Raw genomic sequence first — 16,935 nt, forward strand, 5'->3', positions numbered from 1 at the left:
GGGGTAATGGGGTGATGGGCATTAAGGAGGGCACATGATGTAATGAGCACTGGATGTTATGTGCAACTGATGAATCACTGACCTCTACCTCTGGAACCAAAAAAAAAAAAAAAAAGAAAATACTCTTTGCATGTTGGATTTTTGTTTACCTTAGGGAAAATGGCACCAGTGTTCCAAGAGGCCATAAAATCTAATGTCTGTTGTTCTTAGAAAGGAAAGACAAGTAGATTCTCATTTGCATGTTTCCTCTGACACTAGAAGTCGCTTAATTTTCCTTGACTCTGTGCCTGTCACTAGCAGAGGACTGTGTACGGTGTCAGGTGTTAGAAACACATCTGTGGGCGTGGTCCTTGTCACTTCCCTATTGGTCCCAGGTGCTAGGTGTGTCCCTTGCTGTCTGCTTCACATTCCCACCTACCCTTCCTCCAATATGCTTTGGTCTGTAAATTCTAGAATGATAGTTTCCATATAAAACAAAAAATCAAAACCTTCATTGACAAAAACAAGTGAGTGTCCTGTTGATTTTCCTTGGTGAGTGCCGAGGGCCTGTGTGTCTCACCGTGGCGAGCTTCACGAGGGGGCTTGCTGCTTCTCTGCCATAGGGACTTGGGGAAGGGCTCAAGAGGTCTCTCTATGACCCCTGAGTCTGACAAGGCCCCCCACTCTCCCACCTGCTCCATAACTGTGTTTCTCTCTATGACTAAACAGCAATATCAACACGAAAACCTTGAAAACATTTAAAACACTAACATGGTTGGTTGCTTATTTCCTGACTGAAAACTGTTTTTGTCCAATTAGGGCCCCCTAGTTTAGGGGCAGTGCTGGGTATGTGCCCTATATGAACCCGTTCACCCACGTAGCCCCTTGGATTGTCAGTAGGCGTTGATTTCAACTCCCCATTTTACTGAAAGGGAAGCCAGGTGGCTCGCTGTTAAGTTGTTCCCCTGGTGGTGGGCGGGACTCGAACAAGGCCTTGCTTCACATCCTTGCTTCTCCCTTGTCCAGAGGAGGCCTCCTCCATGGGACAGCCCTCGGAGCCCCAGAGGGAACCCTCCCTAGGGGCTAGATGGAGGACCGTGAGGCTGTCCCGGCTCCACACATTCTCTGGAGAGAAGGCAGGACTGAAATGAGAACTTGACTTCTTATCTTCTTAACATTAGTTATTCAGCACGATCGCTGAGTGCCAATAATAATTATTATTGTTTATTGCCGCTGAGTAGAGAGGTGTCTAAAAGAGCCCACACCAGGGAAAACCCAGATGCTCTCGCCCCCACGATCCACATGTACCTCTTGTGCAAGGCTCCCAGGGCCCTTGGCACCAGCCGCCTCACTGTGTGTGTGGGCAGGACAGCATCTGGCCCCATATGGATGATTGCGAGTCAGTGTGCGAAGGGTTCGTGGACTTTTCCTTTGGCTTCTTTGTTACCTTTACCCTTGGGTTGCGCTTCCTGCCTTTCCCCCCTTTCCCTTCCAGTTGCAAGCATGGCTTCAGTTACAAGGGTGAGAGTCCGTCCTGAAAGTCTTGACTCTGGCATGTTTCATAAATGTTGTGTGAGCAGTTGTCATTTGGGGCACAGAAAGCAATGGGAGTTTTAAAATCGAGGGAACATACGATGGGAAGATAGCACGAGGAAGCCAGACAGTATTAGTGGGCTATTACCACTTCCTGGTTGAGGAAACCGAAGCCTCTGGATTTTAAGGGACTTGCCTCACCTTCAGTCCCTGCAGAGTATTCTGGATCTGGTTGGTATTTAAAGGTTCTAAGAATTTTCAGGAGCACCCGGATGGCTCAGTGGGTTAAGCCTCTGCCTTCGGCTCAGGTCATGATCTCAGGGTCCTGGGATCAAGCCCCCCATCGGGCTCTCTGCTTGGCGGGGAGCCTGCTTCCCCCCACCCCCCGCCTGCCTCTCTGCCTCCTTGTGATCTCTCTCTCTGTCAAATAAATAAATAAAGTCTTTAAAAAAATTGCTAAAAAAAAAAAAGGCTATAAGAATTTTCAGACTCCATATTCTTCAGGATGACTTCTGCTTCTTTTTTAGGCGTTCCGTTTTCAGATGGAGAAAACTCTGTTCAAAGTCACTAAATGTGCTGGGGGTGAAGTTTAAGTTGTAAAACATTTTTTTTTTTTTTAAGATTTTATTTATTTGTTTGACAGACAGAGATCACAAGCAGGCAGAGAGGCAGGCAGAGAGAGAGGAGGGAGCACAGAGAGCCGGATGTGGGACTCGATCCCAGGACCCTGGGATCATGACCTGAGCCGAAGGCAGAGGCTTTAACCCACTGAGCCACCCAGGCGCCCCCAAGTTGTAAAACATTTTTGCGTCAAATCAAAGTGAACGAGGCTCTGCCCTTGAAGACAGCGTCTGAAAGGGCGAACCTTGGTTTTTCTCTCAGAGAGAGGGAAGGCCTCATCCAGGGGGGTGTCAAGGGTTTTCAAACACGTCCGCATTCTTGGTGAACCTCAGACCACCAAGCGTGAGGGTGGGTGGGGTGGATCCACATTTAGACTTTTAATCTGTTTCAAATGTGAAAAATTGATTTTGGCCATCAGTCTGGTGGCCAACCACAGAATGGCTTCGTAAAAAAGCTTTTGAACTTCTTTAGCGATACTGTATGATTAATGGGATCTGGGTTTGGGTCTGCCATGATGCCGGGGAGTCCTTGCTTTGGTTCAGATCATCTGTGAATTCATGAACACCCCTGCCGGGCTTCACCTACTTGAGGAGGAGAACGCTCTTTCTCTCCACCTGTGGTGCTGTTTGCTGTTGCGAGGTGACAGAGGGACAGTGGGTTGATATGGGCGCTTGTTTACCTTGTGCCTGGGAACCCACCTTACTTTCTACGTGAGCTGGGAAAGGGAGGGACAGGTACGCTCCATAGGTGTGGAGTTGCTGGTGTCCACATCTTGGACCTTGTCTGCCCAGCGGATGGCAACCCTTTTTCCATTTTGCTGCCCTGATCTTGGATCCGGTTGGTTCTGAAGACCCTTGAACAGAAATCCAGAAGAGTCTTGCTTTAAAGAAGGCATTGGTGTCATTGAGAACACAATTTGAAAGGAATTTTACGAGTCAGTTCTTGTAGGACAAATTTATAAAACAGCAAGATAAAGCCTGAATGAGAGTCTGTGGGGAAAACAAACTCGTCATATTTTTTTGTTTCTGAGCGTCAGTTCAACTGACAAAGGGAAGGAGAGCCGTCTGACCCTTTCTGAGTTTCTCCCCATGTACCAAATGTTTTCCACCATACATTTATGTATTCATTATATAGTCTTATATCTGGGTAGCTAGCTCTTGTGTAAATATCCACGACCAGGACAAATGCCTTATTAAGGGTGTCATGGCTTCGAGTTTTTCAAAATATTTTTCCATAAATCATTTTATTTGTGGTAACGTTTGATTGTCTTTGTGACTCGTGTCATTTAACATCCCGCCCCCCCCTTGGGAAATTGCAAAACACAGAAGTCAACTGTGCTCGCTCTACTGGTTGCATTTCTTTGGAACAGAAACACCGTACATTTCTGCTTAAGTGCATTGCTTTCGGAGAGACTCGTAGCTGTGCTCACATTTTCTTTTCCTAAATTGCTTTTACGAAGCAAAACCTAATGGCATTCAGAGCCGCAGATAAAGAAGCTGGTGACCTGAAGAGGGATAGGGTGTCCTCTGTCCCTCCCGTTTGTTCACAGGTGTGCGGAGGGGACCCCCAGCCTGGCGTCCTTCCTTTGATGCCAAGGGCAGCTCCCCTGGGAGACTGGTGGCCGCTGCCTGAGGACCTCTTGGGTCCTGAGGTTGTGTGCTTCAACCGATGTCAGCTGTTTCGTGGTCTGTCTGCCACTGAATGAAACCAGAGGGTTTTCTGTGGGCTCACAGTTGGTTCAGCCTCTTGAACTCAAGGTGCCTTGTGGATTCCTCCAGAAGCAACTATAGGAGAGTCTTTACTTACTGGCCTGAGAAATGGGCAATGAGGTGAAGATTGCTTCCGTTCCATCCACGTGCGTTTATCCCCTGCTGACTATCTGTGAGGCTCCGAGGGAGTTCGAGGGGAGCAAACCCACTGTCCCATGTGCCCCGTTTTGAGAAACACTGAGCAAGAACAAGAATTCTCTCGGCATTCTAGAGTTCAAAGAAACACTTCTTAGGTAATGATGAGACCAGAAAACCTGTAGAAAAGATGTGTTCACTTTGTAGGTTCTTAACCCTGCCGGGTAGACATGGAAGGGCTTGCCTCTTTTTTCCCCCCAGAAGTGATTTGTAACTTTCTTTTCAATAAGCTGTAATCAGATTAAACATCCTTCCTATTCTCAGTGGAGTGTCTCCCCTGCTTGGGACTGTCAATGGAGAAATGACTCTTGGTGCCTGCGATAAGCAGGTTTTGTCTGTGGATCTTTCCCAGCACCTACCCTGCCTCCTCCCCCAAAGGCATGCTATCTGTGATTCTAAAGCTGATACATACCCTCCCCCCTTATGTCATCTTCCTCCCCACCCCCTTCTTGATTATTTCCATCTAAATTTGACACAAGTCCTTAGCTTCTGGAGTGCATAGGCTTGAGGCTGTTGTGCCCTCAAGCCTTAATGGTTTCCTGCTTCTGACTCTAGTGCCCACTATCTCTGATCCCACGCAGGTGGTCCAGCCCTCATCAGATGCTGGACAGTGGAAAAGGAGGAGAAACGCTATTATATATCCTTAATGTCCCGGGAGAGTCTCCTCTCCTGTTGTTGATTATCATATATGGAATGAGTCCATTCACTGACTGTTGATAGTGAAGTCTGTCTCCCGGGGCTTCTCATTAGCCAGCGATATTGGCATTTGGGGGCTGGATAATTCTTTGTTGTGGGAGGCTTTCCCAGGTAGCATCTGTATCTTCTGCCTGCTTGATGCCAAGAGCTTCTCCAAGTTGTGATAATGACAAATGTCTTCATGATTGTTGAATGTTCCCGCTGGGCAAAGTCACTTCCATTTTCCTGCTGATTTCATGTATCCGGTCTCTTCACTATGTTCCTTCAGAATTCTCTGTGGACATTCTTTTGTTCATTGGCTTCATTCATTTAATTTTCTCCTTATGCCAGCCTCTGCTCAAGTTACTGGGAATATAAAGATGAGCTAGGATCTCCTTCTTCATATATATATATGAATATTTATATGAGTCAGTTTTGGGTGTATCCTGGTTTCCACTATTTTGTGGAATCATCATTATCTTATCATTAATGTTTTATCATCATTATCTTGAAAGTTCCCTTTTCTGAGTGTTGCTCCCAGCCTACAACTCTGGCAGGCATTTGAGTAATTAGGACTTCTTTAATGTATGTTGTATTTCAGTTTTTGCAGTCTGGGTTCTTGAGGAAAGCCCCTTGCAAGTGTGGGTCAGTATCCTTGGCCTTGACACAGCTATTAACCTTGTAAAATGACAATGCTCTATTAATCTATTGATTTTATCCATGAATGCTTCACCTGTTTCAGATATGGCCTCCACTTGTCATTCCAGATCTCCTATTTTCTTATATTGTGATTTCCTTCATTTTCTTTAACCGGCCACCTGAGGCTTCATTTAACGTGTGTGGTCATTTTTTTAGTGTTATTTAATGAAACTTCTCTTTCGGAATCAAGGTCAGTGCTAGCAAAGGGATGGTCATTGGATTGCTTTTGGGTGGACTTTGAAGTTAGCTGGTGTCCTTTACAATGCCTAGAAACTGTGGTATGAATATTGCTCATGGGAACTCAAGTTTACTGCAGCTGTTTTTCTAGGGGGAGGGAGAGGGGGATATATTTCAGGGAGGAGTTTACTGATGCTCCAACTATATTGGTAATTTAAATTTTTTTTTTTTTTTTTGCTGCATAATGGCTACTTGAGGGTTCACTGTCTGATTTGCAAATATATTTTTTCATGTCCGAACTCTTTTGTAGTAAGTTTTAAAGGAACCATAGCCAGTTAGAGGTTTGCTTTTTGTTTTTCTGCGCCCCCCCCCCTTTTTAAGTAGATATTTAGGAATTAGGTTTCTACTGGCTCACCTGCCCACATTCCTGTCTGTGCAGAGGGGGCATTCTACAATTATTTAAGATTTCTAGCTTTTTAAATAAAAGCCTTCTTGCCCTGTGCTGCCACCAATAAATAAAATAAAATAAAATAAAATAAAATAAAATAAAATAAAATAAAAGGTTCAGGCCTGTTAGGAATAAAATTTCCCCCAAGGTTGTGAGGAGCTCAGGGTCTGGAGGGACAGCCAGCCTGAGCTCTCCGTCTCGCGAACGCCGAGGGGGAGAATTAAATTGGGGAAGGAGGTGGAGAGGAGGGAGGCGACGGTGGGTGGGGAGGAGCGACAAACCCTCTCCAACACACCCAAATGACCAGATTCATCACGGCACGCAACTTCACAAGTTACGCCCACTCCCGCTGCCAGGAGCCGGGGAAGGCGCTGCTTCCTCATTTCGGTGGCTGGAAGTTGGGAGACGTGCGGCGAGACCGGGAGGCATGTGCGCCCTGCGGAGCGCTGGTGAGCGTGAATTTCAAGCCCATTCTTTGCGCCGCCGAAGGTCTTTGTGCTGGTGGTGAGGGCACGCAACCCGGGTGGCTGTGGCTGGGGGAGGCCGCTGGGGCCCCGAGCTCGGCCGCGGGGCGGTGGCGGGGCGGGGGGACCCGTGCGCCCGGAGCCCCGCGCCCGGCGGGATCGGTGAGCGGCGGCTCCACGCTGTGCTGGGACACCCCGGGGGCGCCGCCCGTGTGCCTTCTGGCCCCAGGGTGAAGGGTTGGGGCTTTTTGAGCCCTTCACCTTTCCCTTTCCCCCTTTGCCTTCCTATCCAGGGATCTTAAGGGGTAGGGCGGGAGGAAGGCTGCGGGATCAGGTCACTCACCAGAGGTGTCCCCGCTGTCCCCGCTGTCCGGCTGCGCGGTCCGTATCCCCTGAAAGGCTTGGGAGTCAGTATTTCCAAGGGAATGTTTTGAAGCCGGGGCGCGGGACAGCCCCTGGGTGGGTGTGGGAACTCTATGGGGAGCCATCAGAAGTCTTGCGTTTCTCATTAATGGGGTGTCTGATTTAGTTCAGCTCAAGACTTCCTAGTACTGAGGTGTTACTCGTGTATCTGGAACTTTTTTGAAAAGAGTACATTTTTCTGTGGCAGCTGCTTTATCTGCAGGTCGATTGCCTAAGTCAGATTTGGGTGGGGTGGGGAGAGGAAGTTTGGGTGGAGGCTGGCACCCGGGATCATTGCAAGTGACGCTTAATATAGGTTCCAGCAAGTGATGAACTTGGCCGAAGGTAAAGTTGCTGGCAGACAATTTTTAGGTTTTATTTGAAGCCCCTTTTAGAGCTTTGTATTATTCGCTCACTGCATGGGGTTCTGATGGAGGCTTTTGGGCTAATTTACCTGTTTTACCGCAACAGGTTAGTATAGAGAAGTGGGAGCTGCGTCTTTGAGTGTGTGTGTGCGTGTGTGTGTGTGTGTGTGTGTTGTGAACTAATCCCCCCTATGAATTTTTAGAGAATTGCCTTATTTTTAGGACACCTTCGTGGAGGTAAAGAAATGGGCGGCTGTTACTATGTTTATAGAAAATCAGATTTCCTTTTCTCTCAGATCCGGGCTGGGTGCAGTTAGGAGGGTGAGCAGAGCTGGATTTTAGCATGATCCTGATAATCAGAATGGCACAGGGGACAGGGTGCTGTGGCCATAGTTTTACTTAGATTGCTTTCACCTTCCAGCTTTCCTGAAGTTAGTGAGACAGAAGTAAAATGAAATAAATGACTTTTAAGCCAAAGCAGACACGTCCCAGGGAAGAACAATAGGTTGCATGGTCTAGGCTGTCACAACAGCCAGAGCCCTGTGTTCTAGCTCCTTGAGGATCGAGACAGAACAGGCCATGCAGATGTGAACTTGATGGCTGACCTGAAGTGTGTGGCCCGCTTCCCCCACCCCCAAGAAGTCTGTAGCAACTCACTCAACAGGAAAGACAGCCAGACTGGATCTCGTGATGGTGCCGGTGAAACTCACTAATAGACCCTTGCTCACAAGGAGTTTTATGGAACCATAATCCTTCGCCAGAGAGAGGAAGTATATTACTAATAAAGGTATCTAGACCCGGTCACATGGGACTGTTTCATGCAGACATTAGAAATTGGATTAATTCCGCTATATGAATTAGGTAGGTGCAGGTAGGTGTGAGAGAATATTATAATTTTTGTCTCACTATTTTTTTCTAAAGGACTCCTTACTTTCCCATAAATATCCTGGTTTGACCCTGATTTTTGTTTGTTTGTTTGTTTGTTTCCGAAGTTACAGATTCAATTTGTTTAACAGGAATAGGGCCACTTAAGATTATCTTGTTTTAGTAAGTATTTTTTTTTTTTTAAATAGGAAGTTTCCTAGTTCATGTAAATTTTAAAATTTACTGGTATGAAGTTGTACAAAATATCCTTGTATAATATTTTAGAAGACTGTAGAAATGTTTCCTTTTTCCTTTCTTTCTTTGGGTGGGGAGGGGCAGAGGGAGAGAATCTTCTTTTTTTTTTTTTAAGATTTTATTTATTTATTTGACAGACAGAGATCATAAGTAGGCAGAGGGAGAGAGAGAGAGAGAGAGAGAGAGAGAGGAGGAAGCAGGCTCCCTGCTAAGCAGAGAGCCTGATGCAGGGCTCGATCTCAGGACCCCAGCTGGGATCATGACCCGAACTGAAGGCAGGGGCTTTAACCCACTGAGCGACCCAGGTGCCCCTTGGGAGAGGGAGAATCTTAAGCAGGTTCCACACCCAGCACGGGGCTCCATCTCAGGACCCTAAGATCAGGACCTGAGCCCAGATCAGGAGTCAGATGCTTAACCGACTGAGCCACCCAGGCGCCCTGAAACGTTTCCTTTTTCATTCCCAGCATTGGCTATTTGTGCTTTTCTTGTTCTTGATCAGTCTTGCTTATGTATTAACAATTTTATTGACATTTGAAAGAACCAACTTTGGTTTTTGTTTGTATTTTAAATGAAACAAAACACTGCCTCTTTTCTTAAGTTTACACGCATTTAAAAAGTCCTGTGCTGTGGAACACTGTCAAAAAAGATTTTAAGAGCCTTTAAAACTAAGTAACTGAGTCTCATAGCTGTAGGGAGACAGACATTATGTATTTATTTTCTGTGTCCTGGAAATCATGTTTCTTGGTTTTATTAAAACATACCTTGTGCTCTTCGAGTTTCATACCCAATGGATCAAATTGTTCTAAGGTGGGTTTGGAGGAGTCACTGGGGCACACCCTGTGAAATTGTTGTGGAAACATCCAGCTAGAATTTACATAAGATTTACTGGTAATTTCCTGTGAATTGTAGGTGCTTTCAACCCACAATACAGATTTACTTTGTATGAGGGTAGAGCAAATTTGCTGTAATGACTGAGGAAGAAGGTTGCGTTTTGGTTCATATTTAATGCATGAGTCTTGGCTTTTTAACGCGTTCTCAGAAAAATCTTTCTGAGTTTGTGACAGTATAAGAACAAGAATTTTAGAGTCAGAAAGAGCTGGGTCTGAATTCTTTTTGCATTTTTTTTTTTTTTCAGAATTTATTTAAGTAATCTCTGCATCCCAGGTGGGGCTTGAACTCGTGACTCTGAGATCGAGAGCCACACACTCTACTGACTGAGACAGCCAGGTGCCCCTGGATCTGAATTCTTGCTCTATCACTTTTAGCCCTAAAATTGCCTAACCCCTCCGAGCTTACATTTCCCCTCCTGTGAGGTGGAAGTAATGAAAACTGCTTAGGGGGCTGTTGGTGCAACATCTTACCTTTTATTTATTTTTTTTTTAAGCTTTATTTATTATTTAGAGAGAGTGTGCATGTGCATAAGAGCTGAGGGAGAATCATCAAGCAGACTCCTTGTTGAGCTCTGAGCTCTGGGTTCGATCTCAAGACCTTGGGCTCCTGATCTGAGCTGAAATCAGGAGTCGGACTCTTAACCAACTGAGCCACCCAGGCGCCCCTGTTGTGAGATTTCTTGCCGAGTATTCATGGCAGGCCCCTGTCTTGTGAGTTGGAACAAAGCAGCACTTAATACACTGTAGGACATTGCTCGCTTCCCCACCCTGCCCTTTCTGGTTGTACTTCTGCCCTCACAACTCCTCTCAGTGCCTTCCTTCCAGAAATGGGAAAGGTTATTGCAACAGAGTAAGACAAAGACACTTCTCCCATCTGTTCTCTCTTCATTATGGGCAGTTGGGTTACTAGGGTCACTTTCCATATTTCCAGTATTTTCATCTTCTTATCCCAGTTGTTTGGTGGTATCCTGGCTGTATTTTTTTCCACTCCCATTTTTACCTTACCTTTCCGGGATTATTATTTTTTTTTCCTTCAGTTTATCTCACTTCCTTGAGGGTCTCACTGCTCTATTATTTCCTTCCTTCCTTCCTCCCTCCCTCCCTCCCTCCGCTCCTCCCTTCCTCCTTACCCTCTCCCTTCCTTTCTAGCAACGAAATGAGTACGCAGCTCAAAACTTGGCAGAGACTGGGATGTAACTTAGTGGGGTTGTTTCTGTGAAGGTAGCGCTTGTTCGATTTAGTTACTCCAGAATTCTCGTGACTCTAGAAAAGATGCTCAACATCCCTAGCCATCAGGGAAAGGCAGATCAAAACTACAACAAGACACCACCATCTCACTACCCAAAAGACAAGAAATAACAAGTGTTAGGCAGAGGAGAAAAGGGAAGCCCAGTGCAGAGTTGGTGGGAATGTCAACCGGGAAACAGACGGTGCTAATCAGAACCGTGTCTGTTTTCTATGGCTGTTGCATTTTCTGAGAATGTTTTTGTAGCGCCAAAAGTTCCTCTGTCCTTTGGGGGAAGTGTGGATGGTTGAAGGAGGTGTGGATGGTTGAAAGGAAGTGTGGATGGTTGAAGGCTATGGCTGACCTCATAACCAAGAAGGGAAATGAGAGACGTGGGGCAGAGAGGGTCGGCTGGGTACTACTCCAGGACTATGGCATTATTGAAGTCATGCAACTTTAAGCTCTTCGTTCTCACTGGGGTCTGTCAATTGAAAAAGGGTCCTGGGCTATATATGGCCTCATTAGTGAATGTTTCTTTAGGTGTCTAATTGTGTAAGGGGCAGAGTGGGCGAGGGGAAGGGGTTGTCCGCCGGGGAAGGCTTGGCACTGCTCTGCCCAAGGAGTGAGTCTTGGTTTCCATTTTGTGTAGTGAATCGGCCTCAGCTGGGAAGTGATTTTCGAAGACGGACAGGTTGACTACCTGCGGTCTGGCCCGTCCACTCTGACCCGGTGTGCTGAGTAACTGTGCTGCTGTTTGTCCTGGTTGGGGCTTTTATGAGTGGGGAACAAGGAGGCGTATAGTCTTTGTAAGTGTTTTGCAATGGCACGCCTCCAGTTTATTTTGATTCTGTTGCTTGAAAACAAGTATTGGCCTGGCCTTCATTGGTAAAACTTGGGGGAGGGGGTGGAGAGATCATGGATTTTGGAAAGTTTTACTCGTTTAAGGGCTGGTGGGGGGGTTGGAATGGGGGGGTGTTCCGTGTAGTGAAGCACGTGATCCTTTAGAATTGTAGGCTCCATTGTTTGAGATTTCTGACTTGTGTAAATTCAGAGATTCTTGTGGGCAGGAACAACCATGGCCAGAGTGGTTTCTACAAAGCTGTGGTTGAATAAGGACCTGGTAAATACTTCTCTGATTATTGACATACGAATACTAAATAGTGATTTATCTAGTGTCTGTAATACCCAGTTCTTCTTGCATGTTATCCCGTTAATGTTTCAGAGGACAATCCTGCAGCCTCTAGAATTATATAAAAAAATGAGCACAAAACCCATTATTTTCCTGTGTCTGCTCGTATAGGTAGAACTGGTGTGAACTGAGTGAGGCCCACTTTTCTAGACCTGAAAGCCAGGAGGAGAGGAGGGTCGGTACATGGGGTGTGAAACTCTGAATCTTATCTCTTCCTGGGACGTGAGCAGCCCCTCTAGATGGCCCATTTGGAGATCTTGAAAGAAGCTTCTTCCGTGTGGGATGGGGTAATGGGGGCATTCGCACAGGGTTTGAAAAAAGGACTCAAACTTTTAAAGACCTTCTCCCCTTGGGACTCTGCTCAAATCCTCCTGTCCAGGGACAACAGGAGGTTCATTATATGTGACTGCTGTTTTCATGGAAATAGGGCTTGCTGATTTGCCCCATTCGCAGTTTGAGGCTTTGAAATTGGTTTCCTGGGAACCTTTGGAGGAGTCGGGTCCTGTTGTTAGGTCATTCCATGGACAAGCCAGTCCTTCGGGCTTGACAAAGAGGGTGTAGTGGTGTATCTCCCACGGCAGGGTCACCATGGGTGGGTCTGCCCCCTTGTAAATGACCACTGATTTGCCTTGATTCCTTATGCCTTGACTCGGGAGGAAAAAGATTCCCTTTACATTATTCTCAGATTACATTATTTCAGACACTTCACAGGGTAATGAGCCTCTTACCTTTGTCTTCCTGGAATCTCTTTTGTCTGCCTTTATGATACCCGAAAAGGAGAAGAAGGAATTGTTTTGGACTGCACTAGGGGAAACTTGGTATCAGAATGGGCTTTTTCTGGGGCTGTTCAATGTGAGATCATGTTACTTTTTTTAAAAGATTTTATTTTATTTTAATTTTATTTATTTATTTGACAGAGAGAGAGAGAGGGATCACCAAGTAGGCAGAGAGGCAGGCAGAGAGAGGGAAGCAGGTTCCTTGCTGAGCAAGAGAGCCTGATGCAGGGTTCGATCCCAGGACCCTGAGATGACCTGAGTCGAAGGCAGAGGCTTACCCCACTGAGCCACCCAGGTGCCCCCCCTTTTTAAGATTTTTTAAAATCTTAAAATCTTAGAGCGAGAGAGAGAGCAGGAACAGGGGGGAAAGTCGGAAGCAGACTCCCCGCTGAGCTGGAAGACAGACTCGGAACTTGATCCCGGAACCCAGGGATCACGACCTGAGCTGAAGGCAGATGCTTAACCGACTGAGCCACCCGGGTGCACTGAGATCGTGTTATTTTCAGCAGGCAGGGCGAACCTTTGTCTCATTGGTGAAGGGGGTTTGGATATCGGGGAATAAGTACTGTGTGGAGGGCTCGCTCAGATTGATACTCTCAGACTGGTGCCTTCATGGCACGACAGGCAAGGAGCTTCCCACTGAAAGGAAGAGGCCACAAACATGCCACATGTCAGGCATTCAGGGCAAAGAAATAACTCTACCCCCTGGCGTGGCTGAGTCCCAGGAGGGGTTGTGTGTGCTTTAGTTTCCCTTCTGCCAGGTGGGGACAGCGGCATGTCCACCCTCCTTTACTTCCTGGGGAGGAGAACCACTTAGACCAACGGGTCCTTTATAACTCTACAGACTTGGAGTGATTCTTCCCGGATATGCCTTCCGCCCATGAACAAACCCACCCGAGCCTTCTTAGTTAGGTAGCACGCCGCACTGTTTTCATCCTTTACCAGGGTTTGGTAGGAGGCTGGCCCCTCCCGAATTTGAACAAAATAGGTGACCGCTGACTTGATGGGGAGGAGGAATCACAGATGTTTCCTGATGTACCATTCCTCCCTGAGTTGTTGTTTACTTTTGATTTTACTGTACTAAGAGCACTTTGCCCGAGACCCGCCCTCTTGTCAGATCTTTAAATGCACAACACGGTGTGAGTTGCTGTAGGTACAGTATCTTAACAGTGGCTCTCCAGAACACAGTCATCTGGCATGACTGAAATGATGTCCCCAGTGATTAGCAACTTCCCTTTCCCTCCCCTTCCCTCTCCTTCCCTCTTCCTGGCAAGCCCCACTCTGCTCCCATTAAAGTTAGATGGTTTTAGATTCCTCATGTAAGTGGAATCCTGTGGCATTTGTCTTTCTGTGACTTTCTTTCTTTCTTTTTTTCTTTTTCTTTCTTTTCTTGATTTCATTTATTTTGACAGCACAAGTGAGTGAGAGAGCAGGGGAGGGGCAGAGGGAGAGAGAAAGGGAGAAGCGGGCTCCCCACTGAGCCGGGATCCTGGGACTCAACCCAGCACCCTGGGATCATGACCTGAGCGGAAGGCAGACGCTTAACCGGCTGAGCCACCCAGGCGCCCCCGTGACTGGCTTCTTTCACGCAGCAGAATGTTCTCAGGGTTCATCATGTTGTTGCGATATCGCAGGACTGACTTCTTAAAGGCTAATACCATGTTGTGCGTCTACACTGCATTTTTTCCCCATTCATCTGGCTCTGGACATTTCAGGCAGATTTTGCGTTTTGGCTGCTGAGTGCACAGGGTTGGGGAGGGGTGCGACCACCTGTTTGAGAGCCGCTTCCTTTTCTTTCCCATGCACAGCACGGGGCAGTGGGCTGGCTGGATCCTGTGGCGGTTCTGTTTGTAATTTTCCAGGCAGCGGCCATGCGGAGTTCCGGGCCGTAGCGGCCGCGCTCCTGCATGCCGCCGCCCGCACCCCTGCGCCTCCTAGCCGGCGCTGCAGGCCCGCTTTGCGGATCGTGCCTGGACTTGTGGGTCCGGTCTTACCTGTTGCTCCTGAACCAGACCAACAGCCTCTGCCCCTCCTTTCTCAGCGGCAGCCTGGGGACCTCCCTCTCAGTATTTACATCTCCTGGTGTTAGCATGATCGGGTGATTTGCCTTCTTCAGGACGCAAAAAATGATGGAAATGATAACAGTTCAATAATGACAAAACAGCCCTGAGACCCTGGGAGCACAGGCTGGCCCCGCCCTTTGCTCCGCCCCCTGGGGCTCACCTTTCCTGCGTGTTTGCTCCCTTCCTCTTGCTTTCACTCCCCTGCACCTCCTGTGCTGGACAGCTGCCCTCAGGGCTGGGTCCCCGTGTCACCCAAGGAAACCCTGTTCCTCCAGGGCAGCCCTTAGCCAGGACTAACCACTGGGGGCGGGGGGTTGGGTGGGAGGTGCGTGTGCGTGGATTTTAGGACAATTCTGAGGTTTCCTCTCTCCTCTTTCCAGAGACCGTTTCCTTCCCCTGCTCCCCGAATTGGTGTTCTCTATAAATGAATTCTCATCTGTGGCTAAGTAACTTGTTTAAAGGAACAGAGTTAAAAAGTAGGGAGCTAGTGTTTGGACCCTGGTCTTCTGGCTCCAGGGTCTGTGTCCCCCGCCCCTTTTAAAAGATTTTATTTATTTGAGAGACAGAGAGAGCCAGCATGAGCCAGGGGAGGGGCAGAGGGAGAGGGAGAAGCAGGCTCTCCACTGAGCAGGGAGCTGGATGCTGCTTGATTCCAGGACCCAGGGATCATGACCTGAGCCCCCCCCCCAGGTGACCCCAGAATGCTCCCTTGTGTTTCTCTGAGGCAGGGCTGCCTTTCCCTTTCCGTTTGTTTGCCTCAGTGTGCGTTGTGCGTTACACTGACTGTCTTGGGGAGCTCTGGAATGACCCGTGTAATGAGGGACTGCCCGCAGGCTGTTCCCCCAGTCAGCCTTACTGGGTCCCTTTCTGGACATTTGTCCCCCCTGTTTTCCCCACTAAGATGACTTCCTCCTAGCCCTCCTTCAGTATCAACTCCAGCCCACTTCCTTCTCACCTCCTTTGCAGTCTGTCCCTGCCTACTGTCTTTACCCCCCCCAGCACCAGTGACACTTGTCAGATGTTGCCTTGGACAGCAGTCTCCTCTTATCTCTGGTTTCAGTTACCCGCGGTTGAGGGTCAGCCGTGGTCCACAGGCAGGGGATCCTCCTTCTGACGTATTATCAGAAGGTCAGTAAGAAACCACCAGAGACTCTGGACCCTGGGAAACAAACTGACGGTTACAGAAGGGACGGGGGTGGGGGAGATGGGGTAACCAGACGATGGGAGTTAAGGAGGGCACCTGTGGTGATGAGCACTGGGTGTTACATGCAGCTAATGAATCGTTGAACAGTACCCCCAAAACTAATGATGTTCTGCTTGTTGGCTCACTGAATATAATAATAATAAATAAATGAAAATAAGGTCACTAGTAGCCCAACACACGTCACAGTGCCCATGTCACTCCCCTCATTTCATCTCGTGACGTCAGCATTCTATCATCTGCGGTCAGCACAAGCAGAAGGGTGAGACCACATTCAAATACCTTCTATTACAGTATAGCATTACCGTTGTTCTGTTTTCTTATCAGTTGTTGTTAATCTCTTCTATGCCTACTTTATAAAGTAAACTTTATCATAGGTGCATTTGTATAGGGAAAAACACAGTATAGGTAGGGTTTGGTGCTGTCCGCGTTTCCGACATCCACTGGGCGTCTTGGAACGTACCCCACGGATGAGGGGGATCTGCTGTACATCTTCTCTTTGCCCTCATTTGATTGTAAATCCTGTGGAGCTATGACTGTGTGCCCTAACCACGGGGTAAATGTTCAGTGACTTGATTCTTTGGAGATTAATCAAAACCTAGTCAGAGCTGTCCAAAGAAATGCCAAGCTTGTTTCCAGGTTCTGTGAATGAAGGGAAATAATGTGGTCGAAGAACAAAATTGAAAAAGAAAAATAAGCCAGGGGCAAATCTAGAAATTGTTAGCCTGTTTTGTGTGAGCCTTTGTGTGCATTTCACTCCACAGCTGTTCAAGTTGAATCACAGAGTGGATGTCTCATGACTTGGCTTCAAGCACAGTGGCTAGCCACCCCCCACCACCACCCCAGGGGGGATTTTAAGCAGATTTATGTGATGAATAATATGGGTTTTCTTCCAGTGCTTGAGATGTAGTTTGACAAGCTTTATGTGAAGAGTAGGTAAAATATGTCAAGTGTCTCCCCCTCCCCACCCCATTTGGAAGATAACAAAGATGTTCCCCAGCAGAGTCACTGTATTGAATTTTGCTGGTGGCTGGCTGCCTGTCCACGGTGACCTTCCTTCTTTGGCCAACTCAGACATACTTTGCCTCCTGGGTGTGCTCCCACCATAAGGTCCAGGAAGGAGGGTTAATCCAGAACTGAAGATGCAGAGAGGAAGAGACCATATACACTGTGTGCGTGGTGTTCTGCTAAGTGTTCTTTAGCAG

The 16,935-nt window shown here is 47.5% G+C and overlaps 1 protein-coding gene across 2 annotated transcripts in view; it reads left to right on the top strand.

Moving 5' to 3' along the window:
• Positions 1–6,331: 6,331 nt before the first annotated feature.
• TIAM1 (TIAM Rac1 associated GEF 1) overlaps positions 6,332–16,935 on the top strand; it is a 198,250-nt gene continuing 187,646 nt past the window's right edge. The window contains exon 1 of one of the 2 annotated variants that reach the window (XM_032865446.1): positions 6,332–6,485. The gene's annotated coding sequence lies outside the window, so the exon portion shown is untranslated. The remainder of the gene's footprint in view (positions 6,486–16,935) is intronic. The other variant, XM_032865445.1, reaches the window with a different exon arrangement.

The sequence above is a fragment of the Lontra canadensis genome, unplaced genomic scaffold (genome assembly GCF_010015895.1).
Source record: "Lontra canadensis isolate GAN:19392208 unplaced genomic scaffold, GSC_riverotter_1.0 scaffold29, whole genome shotgun sequence".
In the NCBI taxonomy this organism is placed as follows: Eukaryota; Metazoa; Chordata; class Mammalia; order Carnivora; family Mustelidae; genus Lontra; species Lontra canadensis.